Source organism: Sciurus carolinensis, chromosome 6, assembly GCF_902686445.1.
Source record: "Sciurus carolinensis chromosome 6, mSciCar1.2, whole genome shotgun sequence".
Lineage (NCBI taxonomy): Eukaryota > Metazoa > Chordata > Mammalia > Rodentia > Sciuridae > Sciurus > Sciurus carolinensis.
Window position 1 is genome coordinate 44513914 of NC_062218.1, and position 21654 is coordinate 44535567.

Sequence of the window (21654 nt, forward strand, 5' to 3'; positions counted from 1 at the left end):
GTCATCCTTTCCTCACCTCTTCTCCTTCCTCTCCTCTACTAGACTTCCTTTCACTCAAGTATTATATTTGATTGGTTCTTTATGTAATCCTAACCTTCCCCTACGCCTTTCCTTTATTTTACTCTAGCTTTCGCATATGAGAGAAAACATATGACCTTTGAGTTTCTGAGTTTGGCTTACTTCACTTATCAAGATAGTTTCCATTTCCATCTATTTACCAGCAAATGCCATAATTTCATTCTTTTTTATGGCTGAGTAGAACCCCATTATATATATGTACACATATCACAATTTCTTAATCCTTCCATCTTTTGACAGGCATCTGGATTGATTCCATAATTTAGCTATTGTGAATTTGGCTACTTAAAACATTGATATGGCTGTGTCGCTCTAGTATGCCACTTTGGATCGTTTGGGAAAATACCCAGAAGTGGGAGAGTTGAATCAAGTGGTGGTTACATTCCTAGTTTTTTGAGGAATCTCCATACTGCTTTCCAGAGTGGTTGTATTATTACGTAGTCCCACCAACAGTTTAAAAGTGTACCTTTTCTCTCACAACTTCACCAGCATTTATTGTTTGTGTTCTTGATTATTGCCATTCTGATGGGAGCAAGAGGAAATCTTGGTGTAGTTTTGATTTGCATTTCCTTGATTGTTAGAGATGTTGAATATTTTTCATGTATTTATTGACCTTTTGTGTTTCTTCTTTTGAGAAGTTTCTGTTTAGTTATTTTGCCCATTTATTGATTGGATTATTTGGGTTGTTTTGTTTTGTTTTTTGGGGGGAGGTGTTAAGTGTTTTTAGTCTTTATATATTCTGGATATTATATATTCTGAATATCTGACAGGATATTCCCCATCAGAGGAGCAGCTGGCCAAGATTTTCTCCCATTCTGTAGGCTACCTCTTTGTGCTCTTAATCATTTCCTTATCTATGCAGAGGCTTTTTAGTTTAATGGCATCCCACTTATTGATTCTCGGTTTTATTTTTTGCATTTTGGGGGTCTTGTTAAGAAAGTTAGTGCAAGCACCTGTATTATGGAGTGTTGACCCAATATTTTATTCTAGCAGTTGCAGAGTTTCTGGTTTAATTCCTAAGTCTTTGGTCTATTTCAATTTGAGTTTTGTACAGGGAAAATTTCATTTTCCTACATTTAGCTATCCAATTTTTCCACACCACTTGTTAAAAAGTCTGTCTTTTCTCCAAAATATATTTTTGGGAACTTTGTCAAGTATCAAACAGCTGTGGGTTTGTGGATTTGTCTCGCATCTTCTATTCTATTCCATCGGTCTTCCTGTCTATTTTGATACCAATACCATACTGTTTTTGTTTTTTGTTGTTTTTTTTTTTTACTATAGCTCTGTAGTATAATCAGATCAGTAAACCTCGAAATTCTTAAGAAGCACTTTTTAAGTGACCTTGGAGGTTTTCCTCACACAGCTCAGTTCTGTACTCTGAGTTGGTCTCAGTATCTGCTACTAGACAGTTAAGTGTGAGTGCTAGGGATACAAGTGTCGTCTGGAGATCTGGAGGAGTTGAAAGTCTGAGGAACATGGTGTGCAAGCACCTGTCTCTGAGCCCTAGGTGGCTCAGCTCCCTGCATCCCAGAAATGCTAGGCTGAGCTGCACATTTGTCCCCTGCAAGGCATGGAAGAGAGGTGTGCAAGAGTAGGTCAGGAAGGGAGACCAGGTCAGGGAAGGACCCTGGCCAAGGTTGGCAAGCACTCCCAGCAGTGCCCCATGGCACTCTGCTTCACGTAGCATGGCTTGCAGAAGAGACAGTCCTTTGGGAGGTAGCAGCATTAGTCCGTGGGTTCCTCAGATAGAAGATACCGCAGTCCTGCATCTGTAACTGTTTTCATGGAAGTTTCTTCCCTTGCATTTGATTTTGAAGGCATTCCCATCTGGGGGATGATAGGATTCTCACAGATGCTGCACGTGGGGGACTTCCTGTAGAAGTCCCCTGGTTGTGGCAGTCCCGGGCAAAGCTCTCATCTCCAATGCACATGTGAAGGAGGTAGGGCCTGGCCCAGGACCCTGAGGATATGATCCTGGACCACCTGTCCACACTTTGCCACCCTTCTCCAGGGTGTCCTGGTAGCAGGGTTCACAGGGGGGCACCCATCCTTCTGGTAGAAGCTCTGCCCGGCCAGTCAGTGGGGGCAGGTGCAGCAGGTGAGACACTGGGCGTGGTATTGCCTCGTCCTGGCGTCCACAGCCAGCTCTCAGGGGAACAGTCCTGTGGAAGAAGGTGCAGACATCTGTGGAAATCTCTCTCTCCAGGAACCAACAGGCTCTTTTGGGGGATGCAGCAGCTCCTTCTCTGAGGCCCTGAGGTGACTGGGTCGAGACTGGGCTGATGATCCCTCTGCCAGAAACTGTGGTGGGGGTGGGGGCAGGTGCAGAGGGTCCAAGTCCAGAACCAGTGATGCTCCCCCTGAGAGCTCCTCATCAGCATGCGGTGGGAGGAGATTCAGGTCGGCAAATGCGTCCTCACCATTGGGGCGGAGCCGGGGGAGAGCATCCTCGGCTGGAGAGTGAGGTGGTCCAGCTGGCACAGGAGCTGCTGTCCTGCCAGAGGGCACCCAGGGACTGGGCTTCCCCACTGAGCCAGCCCCAGCTGCCTTCATGGAGGCAGGGGCCTCCCAGGGATGACCACGCTTGGCCTCACAAGCCACCCACTTCCTCAGTCACAGTCACATTGCTGCATGGGGGTTGCCAAGGTGATAAACACAGATAAGTGACCCTCTTTTTGGGCTGTGAGGCCATTGATCCAGCTCTTGCTACAGTTGGAGTTCCAATTCTCCTGGGAGACCTCAAGTCCCAGCAGTAGGCCAGCTCCACTGCCCTGTTTGCTGAGGCTGGTATTCAACCCCGGATTGGTTTTGGGATTTGCCAGGGACCTAAGTCAGTCTTGGGTTCTCTGGTCATTTCCTAAATATGTGACCTTGGGTGGCAGGCCATCTCCCTGAGTCTCAGTGCCTTCCTGGGGGTCCCTCTGCACCTCTCCAGCATGGCCTTGATTTGTTGTCCCAAGCAGTGACTGCTGGTCTCACAATGGCATTTTAGAGCCTATGCTCTTGGTCACTATAAACTGCTTTTTCCATCTACACAGAGCACTAATTGATCGGTGAAAACAATATAGCTTGGGGTGTAGAAGGGGATGTGTGTGCGGTAGCAAAAGGCAACACAAGGAATCTTTGTGTGATGGAAATGTTCTGTATTTTGACTCTGGTGGATATACAAAACTACCAGGTGACAGCACTGAGTGGACACACATACACCTGCACACACTTTATAGGTAAAACTGGGTGAATCTGAACAAGATCACAAGATTGCATGAATGTCAATATCCTGGTTGTGATATTACACCATAATTTTAGGAAATATTGCCATTGGAGAAACCTAGGAGAAGTAAATAAGGGATAATATGATTTGAGGGGATTCACTGATTTCTCAATAGCAACTTCAATTAAAAAATAACACAGTTCATCATCGATGCTGAGACTGCCTTCTGTGATGAACTGAATAGTAACTACAAGATGGGAAGCATATCAACGGAGGATATATTCATGTATTACTGAACATTTCACACCACTTTTCTGAGGATATATAAATAGTTGAGATTTGACGCCAATGGATTTAACTTTATGAACATAAGTAAAAGTTATAATCTTTCAATGATATTTTATCTCTGTAAAACTTAATAAATTCCATGTTTTAAAAGATTTAGGACCCTATCCCAAACTATAAATATAAAACTTGAAGCAACACAAATTGTTTAGTCTCTGTTCATTTTACTACATTTACTGAAAGTGCAACATAACTAAAACAGGCTCCAAACTACCAAAAGAGGCCTTTTTGAGCCAACTCATCGAACTACTTCCCAAGATTCTCTACTACAGCTTGTGTGAATACAGTCAATAAACTAAACTTTAGCCACCATTGGGAATGTCAACATGAAATGATATTTCAAGAATTTAGCTGGTTCCATGGATAAAAAAATTTTACAACAGTATGTAGCCAGTATAGTGGCCCATGCCTATAATCCCAGCTACTCAGGAGGCTGAGGCGGGAAGATTGCAAGTTCAAGGCCAGCTTCCGGATTGTAATGAGGTTCTAAGCAACTTAGCAAGAACCTGTCCCAAAATAAAAAGGACTGGGGGTAGAGCTCAGTGGTAAAGCAAACCTGGGTTCAATCCCCAGCACTAAATAAAATTTAAAAAGTGAAGAGAAACAGTATGTAGCTTAGTGGCAGAGTGCTAGTCTAGCATGTGAGAGTCCTTGCGTTCAGTCCTAAGTCACACACACACACACACACACACACACACACACACTAGTATGTGTCAAATAAATATTGCCAAACATCTCAAGACACAACTGAAATCCAGCTGGTTTCCTGCAGAGCTTTATCTTCCTTCTGTGGGTTTGCTCTTAGGCAAGTGTGGAGCATTTATTTGGTTCTGAGTATCTTCCTGCTGTGTGACTGTGGAAGAAAAAATCAGTTGTTTTGAATCAGTTGCACATTCTCAAAGACTATCCTGTGATTGAAGATGTTTCTGAACTGATTTCTTTGTCTATATCAGGCTTCCTGGCTAGAGAAGTGATTGAGAAGAATGAAAAATAAAACCACATTTTTCTAGCCAAACAAAACCAGAATTACCCTAAATATTCATTACTCATCTCTTCTATGCCAGGTGTTGCTGCAGCATCTGGCTTTCAGGCTTGGAGTATCTCTTCCACCACTAACACTGTTTCTGCCAGCCCTTTATTTGGTGGCTTCATCTCATAGACCCATCAGCGGCAAACGTATGATAAAGCATCCTTTATGATATCATATACTTTTATCATTGAAATATAATTAATCTTTATTAAAAAATGGCTATTACAAAGGGGGAAGTCAAACCCTTTCATTGGGCTTACGGAATGAGCAAGTTGTTTTGAACCCTAAACAATGACAGTCGTATTATTCTGCTCTGAATAGGGTGTGTGTTCCACAAATTCTTGTTATCTGTGATAAGAAGTGAGAAGAAAAAATCCACATATGGAGCTATTCCCATAGTAGTTTTATCAAAACATCTGGCTTTCAAAAAGAAAAAAAAAAAAACTTTCTTTTGAAAATGTTCCTATTATTGCTTTATTTTAAATAAAAATCTGCCTATACTGCCAGAGCTATGAATATATGTCAGAACTTTCCCAAATACCTTACAATTGTGGTGTGAGGTCAAACCACTGAAAAAGACAATGGAGTGGACTGATGCACAGGGGAGAAAATCGCATGCATGTCTGGGCTTCTTCCTCTCAGGCTCCCACGAGCTCTGCCGAGAAGAGGCTGCCAATGGTGTACAAAGGTCTGCCTTTGGCTGCAAATAACTGTGCTATTCTGAGGACATCAGTCCTCTAGAAGGCAATGAAGCCAGTGTACTTGTGAGTTGAGCTCAATTGTAAAAGAATTTCAGATTCCAACTAGGAAGTTTCTAGTGGAGCATACTAAATCGGAATGTAATCGGAATTAGATGAATGCCTTTAGAAAGGTACGTGTGTGCTGAGGGTGGGCAGAAAGCCAGAATCCACTACTCAGTTCTTACAGGTTAAACCCCATTGAGGCCATTGTTTGACCTTGGCCCTGGCATGTAAATTTCCTTCTCCAGTAAGCTGTGTTACCAACGACAGTTGTAATGATGGGTGGAAGGGGAGGAAGAAATCTGCACACCCATCATTCCTGAAAAACCAATTGTAAGCCCAGCAGCTGTCTTTACAGGCAAAAGGTAGAATTTTAACTAATAATCAGAAAACTAAGGCAATGTTACCTCAAATAATGTTTCTTCTGCCATTGTGTTCATAGTCCTCTGGGCCATGCCAGATATAAAGTTGTTTGGGGCCATTGTTGTGATTGTTTAACCAGAGGAAATTGTTTTCTGTCAACATATTTCCCGATGTCCCTATTTTTGCTAATGGTACCATCACTTTCCTGTCATCCAGCCTTGAAACCAGGGACTAAATACAAACTCTTCCATCACTTGTTATGTGGAGTTGATTTATTACTTTTCCCCCATTCACAATCTCTCTCTTTTTTGTACCTGTTCATTTTCATTCCCTTATACCTTAATATGGCCATGGTCTTTTAACACTGCAGTTGTTCCCCTCTGAAAACTCATGTTCCATGGGTCCAGGGTTGTAGCTCTGTGGTACAGTGCTTGCCTAGCAAGTGTGAGGCACTGAGTTCAATCCTCAGCACAACATAAAAATAAATAAAATAAAGGCATTGTGTCCATCTACAACTAAAAAAACAAAAACAAAAAACAAAAATCAACTCATGTTCCAAACAGTATTTCATCATGTCACTCCTTGCTCCAAAGCTTTCTGTGGCACATGCCTGTATACTGGTAGATAAAGGTCTAAATTCAACCAAACATCCTCAGGCTACAAATATCTGGCCTGGAGTTGTACTTCCAATCCTATCTCCCTATGTGTGAAATATGCATTTTTCCCAAATGAGTCTATTCACTGTCCCTAAAACATTTGACTCATTTCTATTTCCTTCGCTTTCCCAAGACTGTGACTCCTGCCTGGAATGCCCTCCCTTGCCACTACTTAGTCATGTGCCCTAAATTCATAGTTAACTTCTCTGGGAGTAGCTCTTGCCTCCCCAGCTAAATAACATACTTAGTACTGGACTGGTTCTGTAATCTGTGTTCTTTGCTCTGAAGAACTTTGTCCTTAGAGGTATGTGGGGCTTTGTTTTTATTAGTTTCATTATTTCAAACAATGATATTATGAAATCTAGGCTGTGGTCAGTTGCTGACCTTCACCCACATTATTATTGCTGAAAAGAAATTGAGAGACTGTCTTATGCATTGCTATTTTCAAGTGAGGTTCACACTTCATCTGGTGTGAGCATAGAAGTGTGCTCCTCTAATCCCAGCTACTTGGTTGACTTCAGTAAGAGGATTGTGAGTTCAAGGCCAACTGGGCAACATAGTGGGATCTCCTTTTAAAAAAAAAAAATGTTCAGTCTTGGGCACTAAGCTGACTACTGATCCTGAGATTCCCAGGTGATCTGTGTGCACAGTGAATTTTCAGGAACATTAAGACTCTCCCTACCTTGAGATCCAGAGCAATTGCATGGAAGGTGAAAGGAAGGAGGCCCTGTGAGCTAGTGGAAAGTACTCTGAAATATGAGCCAGAAGTTGTGTGTTTCATGCCATCCACCAGCTCATGACTCTGGAAAAATAACCATTTTGAGTCTTGGGAATAATCTCTCCTTGTTATTTGATGAGATTAAAAACAATTAAGCAAGAGAACAAATGTGAAAGTGATTTTAAAAATCATGTAAGATTCACACATATATTTAAGTCATTATTACTGGTGTTTTTAAAAGTTTGCTCTTCTGAGTCAGATATCTGGGTCGCGGCAGAACAAGGGACCATGCCGCAGGTCTCCTGCCTTCTAGTCCCACCCACACTGAGTGAGGCTCCATCACCACAGGCTGGGCAAGGCCCTAGGCATTGCATCGCAAGAAGCAGCTGGAACAATCTCTTGAGAAAGGAATTGGCTGTATGGTTCAAGAGGCTTTAAATGTTAGTGCCCTGTGACCCAGTATTTTCTACTAGGAATCTGCCTCAAGAAAATAAACAGGAATGCAGATGAAAAATTTTAAGTAATTATGTTCACTGAAGATTGACTTATACTAGAAAAAAACAACAACAAGAACAAAACAACTGCAAACAATCTGAACACTCAACAATAGGGAATGGTTAAATAAATTATAAAACACCCATAGGTCACGCAGCTATTAAGATTTCTCTTTAAAAAGAGTTTTTAAGGACATGAGAAAATGTTTAATGTAATACTAAGCCAAAAAAAAAAAAAAAAAAAAAAGAGGTGGATCATAAAATTATATATTAAGCATGATCTCAACTATGTTTTAAAAACTGCGTGGGGAGAAGTCTACTAGGAAACATAGGAAAATATGAATAGTGCTTGTTCTGGGAAGTGGAATTTTTGTTTTGCGTTTCATTTTTTAAAATGATACTCATTTTGATCAATGTTCATGGGAATGCCTGAAAGAATGACTACTTTTTTAGGAAAATTCATTATTACTCTAAAATGTATGCAATGGAAGTAAAGTTGTGTTTTTTGGTTAGTGACTGTGGCTGCTTTTTAAATAGTTTGTCTTGTTCTTCCCCTGTCCCCTCCCTCATTTTGAATAGAGAATATGTGCACCAGATTAAAATATGTATATATACATGTATACACACTTGTGTGTACATATATAATTTTTTAGACCCAATAGTACAATTAGATACACAATACAATATATCTTCCTCCCACCCATCCCTCAGACCAATTCCTCTTCCCAGAAACAATTACTGGTATAACTCACTGTATCAGTTTCTCTGTTCCCTTTCAGAGGGAATATGTGCATTTTGCCCCGAAGGTAATAAACTATAGATTTTTCTTACTTGTTTTTCTTTTTTTAAAAAAAAAACTTTAATTCAAAAAAAATTCAAGCCTTCAAAAGTTACAAAAATAGTAAAACTCTTATATACCTTTACCTAGAACATCAATTCTTAATATTTTGCTACAGAAGCATTCTCCCTCTTATATACCTATACATACATATATTTTGATTTCAATTTTTCTTCCTATTATTATTATATTAATTACTGAACATTTCAGAGGCAGTTGCAGACATCTTTACTCTAACATATTTCTTGACATCAAAAACATTCTCTTACATAACGATGATACAATGATCAGATTCAAGAAATTTAACATTGATAAAATGCTATTATCTCAATAACAATTTTTTTTCCAAATAAAAGATGTTCCAGTTATCCCAGTACTCTCCTTTGTGGCATTTTTTTCCCTCCACACCAAGATCAGAACCAACAGGACACATTGCATTTGGTCGTCATGTGACTTTAGTCAACCTTACATTACATTCTTGAGTCTACCTCTGTCTTTAATGACATTGACATTATCAAAGAATATAGACCAGTTATTTTCATGCACCATCTTTTAGTCAACAACATGCCTTGAAGAGTACTTTAAGCTATTAATAAGCCAGCCTTTTAAAAAAAATTGGTTTTGGTGATGGGGATTGAATCCAGGGCTTCCTACATGCTAAACATGTGCTCTTCCCCTGAGCTACACCCTCAGTTCAGGCTGTATAAATACACATATACGTGTATAGATATTGCAGTACTGGACCCAGGACCTTGAGCTCTGAGCTCTAGCCCCAGCCCTTTTATTTTTTATTTTGAGACAGAGTCTCATTGAATTGCCCAGTTTTGCCTCAAACTTGGAATTTTTCTTTCTTTTTTATTTGTTGTTTTTAGATATACATGACAGTAGAGTGTTTATTTTTATTTTAATTTTAGATGTTGATATGCCTTTATTTTATTCATTGATTTATATGCGGTGCTGAGAATCGAACTCAGTGCCTCACACAGGCTAGGCAAGTGCTCTACCACTGAGCCACAACCCCAGCCCCCAGTAGGGTGTATTTTGACATATCCATACATGGGGTGCAGCCCATTACAATTTTGATCCTATTCTTGTGGTTGAACCTGATCGGGAGTCACACTGGTCGTGTATTCATATATGAGGATAGGAAAGTTATGTCTGATTCATTCTGTCGTCTTAAACTTGGAATTTTTCTGCCTCAGTCTTTGGAGTAGTTGGGATTATAGGTGTGTGCCACCACACTTGGCTTTCTTTGAACAAATTTTTGATAACTTGAGTTTTCCTGGTAGCAAGCTGCTACAAACACTATGTCATCTTCAGGTTATCCTGGCAAGACATATAAAACCAGAAAATATTTTATGCTTACTTTCATACCTACGCTTTTTTCAGTAAGCACACGTATTGTTGGAGAGAAATGTTTTTGTTGTTCAAAGAAAAATTTTATTATTTTTCTTATCATAAGAGTAATATATATGCTCATTGTAAAAAAAAAAAAAAATCCAGGCATTTCTTAGAGGTATAAGTAAGAATGCTAAATACATCTATCATCTCACCATTTAGAAAGAACCACACTTTATATTTGGGGATATAGTTTTATAAACCTTTTGCTGTGAATAGACATATATTTGCTTTTTATGGAAAAATGAAATGACTCTATCCATGTGATTTTATAATCTGCTTTTTGTTTTAACAATACATGATGAATAGTTTCCCATTTCAATAAACATATATCTGCATCATCATTCTTAATAGTTACAGAATTTTCTACTATATTTATTTGTCCATTTATTCAATAAATATTCACATATAGAACAGGTACTGATAAAAACTCTTGGAATGCATTCATATGTATCAAGTCTTTGTAAGTAAAAATTCATTAATTACCCTGTATTACTGGACAGTGAAATCATTCAATTTTTGCCATTATAAAAAGAGTTGTGATGAATACATGTCCCTACATTTTGTGTCTTTGTCTAAATATTGCCTTAGAGTAAATTCCCAGCAGTGTTAATTACTTGATCAAAAGTATGCATATTTTAAATCAATTCTGGTGGTGCATACTTGTAATCCCATCAACCTCGAGCTGAGACAGGAGGATCGCAAATTTGAGGCCAGCCTCAGCAAACTAATGAGACCCTTTCTCAAAATGAAACATAAAAAGGGGACTGGGGATTTACCTCAGTGATAGAGCACTTACCTATCATTAACGTTCAACCCCCAATACTGCTAAATAAATAAATTAATAAATAAATAGGAAAGGGGTGTAGTTCAGTGCTAAAGCACCCCTGGGTTCAATCCTGTTTAAAAAAAAAAGAATGAAATAGGGCTGGGGATATAGCTCAGTTGGTATCAAGGTTTCCTGGCATGCACAAGACACTGGGTTCAATCCCCAGCACCACAAAGACAAAAAAACAACCCAATGAGACAGACATCATTGCCCTATGTACATGTATGATTACACGAATGGTATGAATCTACATTATGCACAACTATAGAAACGAAATGGTGTACCCCATTTGTGTACAATGAATCAAAATGCAGTCTGTAAAAATTAAAAAAACAAAAAATAAAAATAAAATAAAATAAAATAAATTAAATTAAAAACTTAGGGTATCCCCCCCCAAAAAAAATAAATAAATAAAAGAGGGCTGGGGTAGTGGCTCAGTGGCAGAGGGCTCACCTAGCATGTGTGAAGCCCTGGGTGTGTGTATATATATATATATGCCCTAAAGACTAAAAATATATTTAAAAAAGAATGAAGTAAAGAAAACAAAAAGTACATATATACAAATATTAATATAAATGCAGATTGTCTTTTAGAAAAATTGTGCCAATTAATGCCTAGTGCCCAGTCCTTCATATTCTCGTCCACATTGGGTATTAGTAAGTTTTTAATCTTTGCCAACCTGAGAGGTAAATAGTTAAAATAAATGTTAACTCTGTCTTTTTTAATTTAATAACTCACATCTTTTACCCTGGAATATTCTTTTTCTTATTTATATAAGCAAATTATCATATATTTTACAACTACTTTCCAATTTCTTCATTTATCTTTGGACTTGGTTTGTGATATATTTGAAACCATATTGAATCATATTGAAGCTAACTTATTTCTCTATAGAACAACCGGGTGACTTATCCAAATTTCTTTCCTTTGTGGTGCCGAGGATTGAACTCTGGGCCTCACACAGTTTAGGCAAGTACTCTATGATTGAGCTACACCCCCAGTCTTATAGCTTTTAATAATGACTGAGATTAATAAACATGTTGAATTGAAAATGTTTGAAATAATCAGGAGACAGGTTTTTTGTAAACTTGAATATCTCCTTTTGAATTATTGGCCATGCAAGAGAGGAGTCCTGGGAGGCAGGTAAGAGGAGATCTGAAATTCGTTGCTTGGGTGGTGGGTTGGAGGAGACAGGTTTCTGATGAGTAAAAAATGCCAACTGAATGATTTGAAGAAAGGGAGTGGGAAGAAAGGTAACCGTCAGCCTGTCTCCAAGGACCTGGGGAGGAAGACAGGGTAGAGAGGAAGAGATGTGGCAGCTGAGGTAAGGAGTGGAAATTTGAGGAAAAAAAGAAGTCTAAAGATAATTTTTAGGAAGTTTGTCAGTATGATAGCCAGTTCTCACAGAACCTGCAAAAAAATCACATCTATACATGAGGCTTCCAAGTTGGACTTAGACATATTTTTTGATGCCAAACTGGAAGACAGGCCCTAAGGCAGGTGCTGGTGAAAGCAGGGGTAGCCTAAGGCAGCTGATGGTGTGGAGGGTCTGCAGTGTGGTCACATTGAGGGTGACTCTGCAACATTCCCGCCACCCCAGATGACCAGTTCCACCCACTCAAGGGAACACTGTCAGCCAGGGTCAGTCAGGAATTTGTGCCAATGGGATGTCAGAGGAGGCTCCCTGGGAACTTTCAGAGCAGAGAAGTGCATGACTTTTGATGAAAGAGACAAGGAAGCAGGCTGTGCCTGATCATGTGGATTTGAGGGGAACTTGCCTTAGAAGCTACATGGTGGCGGGGGCACCGGCTCTCTAAAGATATTAAGCCATTGCAGCAACCATCTCTGACGTCCACCCCACTTCTCGCCATCCAGTCAAGTGAAATAATAAATGCCCTTAATATTTCAGCTTATGGGAGTCAGAACTTTTGTTACTTGCAGCTGAAGACATTTTGACACACAGGAAATTTCAAGCAGGAGTTTGAGCAAGTTGGAACTCTGGCAAAAGTACTGAATTCCTAAATGTAGTAATCTGGACTTGGTGCCAGATGTTTAGACTGGGTCTTTGCTTAAGAGCCATTTTGAACTGTCTTGGTTCCCAGAACACGTTATGTTCTCTCACCTCAGGGTCTTTGCACAGGCCATTCCTTCTTCCCGGAATGCTCCTCCCTCTGCTCTGGCTCAACTTCAGAGCCCTATTAGGAGTCAAAGACTCTAGAAAGATTTCTCTGAGCCTTCAAGTCACAGCTGGGTGTTCTCATGTGCATTAACTAGCCTGGTGCTTTCCCAGGCGTACCCTTTGCAAACTGTGTGGAAACTACCCGGATCTCTCTGTGAAGACAGGGACTACATCTGTGTAAGTTACCATTGTCTACACTGTGCCTGGTATATTGCCATGCTATGTTCATTATTTGCTGAATGAATGAATAAAAAGCTTTTATTCTTCCTACTTGGGCTTTAAAAAGATTTTGCCTTTTACAAGAAAGCTCCAATTTGTTATAAATAGAGATCAAAGAAAGCAACTATTTAATTTTTCCTACAAAAAGCAGACTCTTCAGTACTGACTACTTAATATGTAATAAGGATCTATTAAAAATTTTGAGATGTAATTCACATAACATTCACCCCTCTAAAGTGTATCATTGTGTTTTTTAGTCTATTCATAAGGTCATGAAACCATCACTGCTATCTAATTTCAGAAAAAATTTCACCATCTCTGTGTCCATTAGCAGTCACTTCCCATTCCCTTCTTATCCTAGACTCTGACAATCACAAACCTGTTTTCTGTCTCTACAAATTTGCCTGTTCTGGACATTTCAAATAAATGGAGTTATATTCTATGTAGCCTTTTGCGTCTGGCTCTTTTCACTTAGCCTAATGCTTTCAAGGTTCATCTGAGTGGTTGCATGTGTCAGAGCTTCTTTCCTTTGTATGGATGAATAAAATACCTTTGTCTGGACATATCCCAAAGTTTATCCATTTATCAGTTTGCCACTGGAAAGCAGGGAGATGAAGCGCCAAGCCTCCGTTCTTGTGTTCCGATAAAATAAAATTCAAAGTCAGCCACAAAAAGTCATGCAAGAGAAATTTATTACAAGTGAAAGTAAAGTAAAAGCAAAGTGAGGCTCAAGCAGAGAGCACTCTTGAAGGAGAGAGTGGGTCATTGGTGAGCTAAGAACCACAAAGGAGACAACACTGTCTCCAAATTTATTGCTGTTTGATATTTACTAGGAGAACTGGGGACTACATTTTCCAGTCAAGAGTTCGACGACTCCTTCATATTGGGCTGTGGAGTTTTCAACCCTAGTTGGTCCTCTCCAGAACTGTCATGGTGGCCATCCTATTTAGTGGATGCTTCATCTACGAGTAAATCCCATGTTAGTGTGGGCACGGGGGTCAATAGTTGGTCAGAAGTTATCTCAGTGCACCTGTGCTACTAAAGGACTCTTCCTTCCTGGACAAAGGGAGACATCTATAGTCATAATTCCGAGCTTTACACCAACTTCAACAGACCTTGTCAAGAGTTAGTTCCATTAATCCTTTTCTTTTGATGTATTTTCCCATTAGCTCCTTTGCTCATGTTTATTTTCTACAAATAAACCACCATCCTTTGCTTCTCATTCTCTTTGAAAGTAACTTATAGAAGACTCTAAAGTAATTTAAAGAATACTTGTGACCCTGCCATGCATTTGCTGCTCATTGCTAGCTACCATCTAATAAGTTGATTGACATTTGGGGGGACATTTGGGTGGTTTTCACTTTGGGGTTATGATGTATAATGCTGCTCATGTTTGTATACAGGTTTTTATGTGAATATGTTTTCCATTATCTTAGTATATCTAGGAATGGAATTGCTTGATCATGCATATGGTAACTCTATACTTAACTTTTTGAGGAATTGTCAAACTGATTACCAAAGTGACTGCACCATTTTACATTCCCACCCATGATGTATGAAGGTTCCAATTTCTGCACATTGTAGTAAAGGTTAATTTGAATAAAGTTATGTTAAGCAAACAGAATGCTGACATGGAGAAATAGGAATGATGCACTTTATACTCATGGTTAATTCATTCATATGAATAATAACCTCATTGATCTGTCAATCATTTGCTATCCAAGAATTCATGAGGACAAGACAACAAAAAATGGCTAATGGAATATATGATGGATGTAACCAGTTATTTGTATTTTTTTTTTAAATATTCATACTTATGGGTAGAAGAGCCTGTAGTACATTTAAAGTTGGAAGCCATGAAGCAGTGGCCTTAGTCTGATTAAGCCTAAGCTATTTTCCCTGGGGTTCAGACATGTCTGTGCCTGTTTGGGAGACTAAGCTGCCAAGAACTGATTTTTAAGAAGGACAAATGAGCTTGGGAGAGAGGACTAATCTAACGGAAGAGAGTCTAAAATTGGAAAGTTTGTTAAGGTTTCTTGTTCCCAGGAGTGAATCCCAGAAGAGAAAGACCTGTGTGTAAAATCTGAAAGCATTATTTACTCTAAATATTCTTAAGACCCTGGATGCAAAGTAACACTGTCTCAAAAATCTCCTATATGGTTATATATCACACAAAAAGGAGAAAAATTTTCTTCATTTGGTCAGCAAACTTTGAGACTTCCAGAATACTCATTTCCAACTTGAAAGCCGTATGGTCAGGGCAACGGGCCTGTTAGGCAGTGATGATTGAGGACATTGGCGACAGCCTTGAAACACCTTCACATAACCTATAGGCAGTGAAGTCTTGCCCACTGAGAAGGACGGAGCAGATCATGTTGGTCCTGAACTTTTTGGTAACCCCTAGTGAGATGCTCCCTGGGGACTCCCAGAAGGGACATTGATGGAGATTACAGGTCCTTATCAATGAGATAAGAGCAGGAGACACATGGATATTTTATTAACAGTGTATAACATCTCGACTGGGAAATGTAGTCTAACTATTAATGAAATAAAATGAAAAAATAACTGGGTAGCAGAGGAATGAGCCAAACAAATTTGAGTTGAATGATTAAAAACACATTGTTCCTTTTGAGATGAATAATAGGACTATAAAATAGAAATTTTCCACCTTAAAAGCGTTTGTTATTGTTATAGCTGATGTAATAAAACTGGTTAGTGGCCTTTCCCACCATAGGTTACTGTGTTATTCCCCTAGTTAGGAATTTTCCATTGCTTTAGAGATGAATTTTCCCATAGTTTTCTATTCCATGATGTTTGGTGTTATAGATGAAAATGTAACTAGCAATCAATGGCAGGAAAAGTAAATGGTTGGGACAATGTGTAACAATTTAAAAAAATGAAGCAAGTTCAAGTTTAATTGGATCCAGGATGTTGAATTAACATAAAGCCATTGCAACAGAATCTGTGAGGAGAGCCACACCCTGGGTTCTTATATCTCATAAGGGAAGAAAGGGAAGCATCCATGATGCTACTTTTTCGACATCACAAAAATGAGATCACACCTTTGTTTTTCTAATAGGACGAACTAACCCCCACCCACATCCCAACTCCACCCCTGTGGTATTGGGGATGGAACCCAGGGCCTTGGGTAAGCTAGACAAATGCTCTATCACTAAGCCACAGCCACAGCCTAATAGGATGAAATACATTATTTCAGGCCAATTTTCTTTTTGAAGATATCATGAGCTATTCATTTCTCACTAAAGGACACTTTCCAAAGCATTAAGAAGGAAATAGAGTTCTTACGATAAATTCTTGGTACATATTGAAGTATAAAATTAGCTTGGATGGGACATTGGGTGAGGAGCACACAAGAAAGCATGATCAGGGAGGATACCACATTCCCTCTATGTATGGGGGGAAGAGATTAAGGCAATCTTTTCAAATGCTGGTGCCTTAGTTTTTTTCTGTTGCTAAAACAAAATACTGGAAACTGGATGCTTTATAAAGAAAATAAGTTTACTTAGCTCATAGCTCTGGTGCTAGCACCAGCTCAATTCTGGTGAGGGTTTCATGGTGGATAGCATCAAAATGGCAGGATTATGCACAGAAGTGACAGATCACATCGCAAGACAAATAGCAAGAGACTGGGGAGGGGCCAGGCTCATTCTTTTTATAATAACTCACTCTTTTAGGCCCTAATCCACTCCTACCAGACCTGTCCTCCCTCCTGTTAGACAACATTAATCCATTTATGAGGGTGGAGCTTCCATGACCTAATTATCTTTCTCTTTTCCTTTCTTCCTTTTTATTTATTTATTTTTTCTGGTACTGGAGCTTGAACAAAGGGCCTCACACATGCTAGGAAAGTGCTCTATCACTGATCTACATCTCCAGTCCTTTTAATTTTATTTGAGATAGTGTCTTGCTCAGTTGTCCAGGATAGGCTTCAACTTGTAATCTTCCTTCCTCAGCCTCTAGAGTTGCTGAGATATAGGCACACGCCACTATGCCCAGCCTAATTGTCTTTCTTTAAGCCCCATTTCTTAAGGGTTCCACCACTTCAACACTGCCACACTGGGGACAGACCTTCCAGCACATAAGGTGTCAAGCCACATCCAAACCACAGCACCCAGATTCTGTGAGGGCCTTAATAACACTTTGAAAGTTTCCTGAGCTAGGGCTACTGAAAGGGGCCAAAAAACCAGACAAGCTGATTTTTTATTTCCTTTGTATATTGGTTCATGTCTAAAGTTTCTATTTGAACATAGGGATTTTCTGCTTAAAAAGTGGAAAGAGGAGCTGAAGAAATGGCTCCTTTTGGAGAGCGCTTGCCTAGCATGCCGAAGGACCGTGGTTCAAATCCCCTGCCCGGAAAATGAGAGGAAAAAAAAAAGTGGAAAGAAAGCGGGGAATAGAGAGAAAGACAGAAGGAAAGAGATTGAACTTGAAAACCATTGGGGTTTGCCTTGAATCCACTTTTGCAAATATTATGGTTTCTCAGGAGGAGCCATCTCCAGGCTGAATCCTGCACGTTAATCATGGTGGTAGCAAACTCAGTTGCTGTTTTCCTTACTCACACCGGGAATTCATCTGCTCCTGGCTCCCCACATGGTCTTGGCAACACTCGTCATGGCTGCTTTGTTACAGAGCCACATGGGTGGAAACTGAGCAGAGCTCAGTTTTCTGGATACATGGCACCAACCCCTGGCTGACCTCCTGCTCTGTACATCCCCATGTATGGGGGAGAAATCTCAGAGAGGAGCAGGTTAAACTGCTGGTCTGTCCAGAATTTGGAAATCTCTTCTCAGCACCACTGAGATTAAAGGAGAGTCAGGAAGGAAAAATCAGTGGTTCCTTTAAGTGCCAGACAAGTTATGAAAATGCCAGAGGATGACAAAGCTGGGGGACTTGGACGCTTGTCACTTTAGTACTCAGCGGTACGACCTTGGGAAAGTGCGTGTCACGTTACTGAGTCCAAAACCAGCCTTCATAAATTTTTTTCAGCTTTGTACTTAGGCACTTTAAGACCCTGCAGAGAGGGCTTCCAATATTTTCCACACATCATAATGGAATAAAAGCAGGAGAGAAACAAGGACAGCCAGAAAAGAATTACGAATAGAGAATAGAAATTAGAAAAAATGGAAATTAAGTGACATCTGTGGGTTTCATCCATAACTTAATCTGGCAACGCAAAATTTAATCAGGTAAGGCAAACAGAAGCCAGTAAGTTCCCTGCCTCCCGAGGGGCCTCCCACCTCCACCTTGGGCTTTGAGGCTTCTTGGGCAGCAGTGGACGTGTCAGTTCCTGCTGGCCTCAGTCCTGTCTGGCCTCTTGATCGTTCAGCTTATCCCGAGTCCTGAGCCTCCAACGGCCACACGTGGCATTACTGGAGTTCTTTGCTTGTTAGTGGGTCTGGAACTTGCCTGCTGCTGTTGCACCTGGTCCCCAGATGGCGTGGCTGACACAAGGCCTCCAGGTGTGCACTGAACTGCAGTTTCCTGAGTTTGTGGCTGGCCGCCTGTCTAGTTGTTCCTGGCTCCTGCTTTTTTTACTGATACTAGAACCTGGTTCAGAAGCTGTCTGGGGCTGTCCATGTTGTTACCTGGATCCTGCCAGTCTGCTCATATCATTTTCATATCATATCATGCTAGAGTTCTAAATTTGTTATTTCAAAAAATTTTGCAACTACAGCAAAGTTAAAAACAGTACAATGAATAACCATACACCTTTCACTTAGATTTGCTAATTGTTAGCATTTTGTTACCTTTGTTTTACACGTAGACACACACACACACACACACACACACACACACACACATACACACCCCGCACTATTGTCCTTATAATGTCCTTTACAGTTATATTTTTTTCCCCATCCAATCAGGATTCAATCAGAACCATGCATTGTATTTAGTTGTCATGTCTCTAATTATCTGTAATATGGAATAGCTCCCTTGCTTTGAAAAAATCCTGTTTGACATCAGCATTTTTGAAGAGTTCATGCTAATTGTAGAACATTCACAGGTGGATGTCTGATTATCTCCTTGTGATTAAGGCAGATTTAGCATTTTAGCAGGAATATCCTATAGGTATGACGGACTCTTAGTGTGGACTGTGCCTAGTGCTCATCTGCCTTCCTCTGCACACCTCGGCAAAATAATCACCCTATTGTCCCCCAAGCCCACTCCAACAGAAGCCAAAGCACCAAGGGTGGCCAAAGAACTTGTGCTGGGCAGACCTGGGCTCCCAGGGACTGGGCAGGAGCCACTAGATGCCATTGATAATGTCAGGCTGGATTGGTCGGAAAAAGAAACAATCAGTGTTCCCACTTGGCTTCTACTTTCATTTGTCTCAGATGAGATCTCAGTCACACTGGGCTTTTAGAACTCTATCACAGTCCAGGGCTGGTTAGGCTGAGGGTAGACCCAAGAGGAAACAAATGGGACAAAGAGTCCATAGAAGCAGATCTGCCCCATAGGCCCCAAGGCTCTTGTGTCTAACCTTTACTGTCTAACGGACTTTCCAGACTCAAGTGGAAAGGGACTGTCACTAGTCTTCAGGCAGAAACAAGAAGGATAAGAAGTCAGGACTGGAGGTTTGGTTGAGGACAGGATTGACAGATACCCATGCTCTGCATTAGCAACAAGTCAAATTCTTCCTTGAAAAGGAACCCTTTCCTGCAGTTCTGTACATCCCTATGACTGAGCACCTGCTCAGTTGATGGAGACACCCAATCCTCGCTTTGAAAGGAAGACACGAATAGATAAATATTATTTCCAAAAGGCCAGATTCAGTACCCAAGAGTCTTATTTAATTAAGAGGAAGAGTGCATATTTGTGATAATAGATAGGGACAGACAGCAAAATATAGCACTTTGCAGTACTTATGTCAAGGATAACCCAACCGAGGAATAGGGTTGAACCATAGTAAGTTGGAGCATGTATTATAATTTAGCCCCAACCTACTAACCCTGGACTTTTCTTTGACAATGAACTTGTCAATGTCCTGATTATCTGCATGCAGAGACTCTTCAGCCACCATGTAACCAGGAACATGCCTGCCCCATCAGGCACTTGTTTGGCCTCCAAGTAGCTCAGAGTAGGGCCACAAAGAATTTTTCCCACTCCCTCTGCTATTCTGCTTCACAAGGGAGAAACAGCAGGTAAGGTGTAGACACACTCAGTGTGATATCTGGGCTTCTCAAAAGCCAGAAAGGTGCATCCCCATCTCAGTCTTTAATATAAAAACTGGGAGGAAAGTCCATAAGTAGGAATTTCTCCAAGTTACACAGAAAGCAAGCCAAGATGCTCCTAATAAAACAGATCAAATATAAAGGTCTGGCATAATCTTAAGACAAGGAGGATGGTTGGTGTCAGCAATCGAGCTGTGGACTTATTGCATTCAGCATCTGGAGGGCTGGAAGCTTCCAAAAAGATCTACTAGGTTGATGAAATGGCTCTGGAAGATCTCTCACTGGACATAAGCACCATGCAGGGGAAAAAAAAGACTCATCAGGTGATTCAGAAGAAAAGTATTTTTAAGTCAAGAAGAGTGCAATCGTATTACCATCTCCACATTTAGAGATGAATAAAAAAGGCACAAAGAGAGGAAGTGGGCTGTTCCTGGGCCTCCCGTAACTACAGTCCAACTCTGCTTCCTTATATAGGTTTCTTTTGCACACATGCCCTTAGTTTAGGTTTCTAAAACCAATGCTTTTTATTTATAGGTAAGCAAACCCCAATTTTTCTAAATTCTCTCTAAGGATGATGTTAGCCAGACCTTAATTTGTGTGATCACTGCGCCTAGAGCCTCTTCCTTCCTCCCTTCCTGTCTGAGTCCCTTGAAGAAACTAGGTGACCTCTTCAGTTCTATAAACTTCCTAACTTTTTTCTTTCTTTCTTTCTCCCTCTCTCTGTCTCTCTCTCTTTTTTTTTTTTTTTTTTTTTTTTTTTTTTTTTTTTTGCCAACGTGTCAGTACATCTGAGCCCTCCTGATCCCTGTTGGCTGTATGGGCTCAGTTCCAGTTCTGTCCTTTCCCGGGGAGCTGCTGTCAGCCTGACTGGATTGGAGCCCAGCAACGGTTCTGTTGCTAATGAATTGGCAGGGAGAACAAAACACTGCAGCTCCCCTGGAACTATTTTGTCATCTATAGTTGAAGTGCTTAAAACCCTGGACTCTGGAAATGAACAAATGTCACTCAAGTTTGATTATTAGCTCTAGGATGTCAGGACCCCTACTTCACCACACCCTGCATGTTTGTCCCATTGCAGAACTCGTGCAAATGACAAAGGTTAAAGGAAAACTCCACCCTTGTAGCATTTCCTCGCTCGTTTCCCACTCCAGGACTGGCTGGCAGGACCAGGAAGGGAAAATTCTTGTATTTATAGCTTGGTGGATAGCAGGGCCAGGCTTGGCAGCTTCCAAAGACTGAGCGAACCTTGGAACACTGGGATTAAAAAAGCCTTTAAGGATCACTAAGGCCAATGTTCTCCTTCAAAGATCAGGAAACCCAAGCCAAAGAGGTTGCCTGGTGTTGTGGCTTGAATCCTGTT

General features: G+C 40.4%; 1 pseudogene; it reads right to left on the minus strand.

The window, feature by feature from the left end:
• Positions 1 to 1692: 1692 nt before the first annotated feature.
• On the minus strand, positions 1693 to 12571 carry LOC124986310 (filamin-binding LIM protein 1-like; annotated as a pseudogene).
• Between the last annotated feature and the right edge of the window lie 9083 nt (positions 12572 to 21654).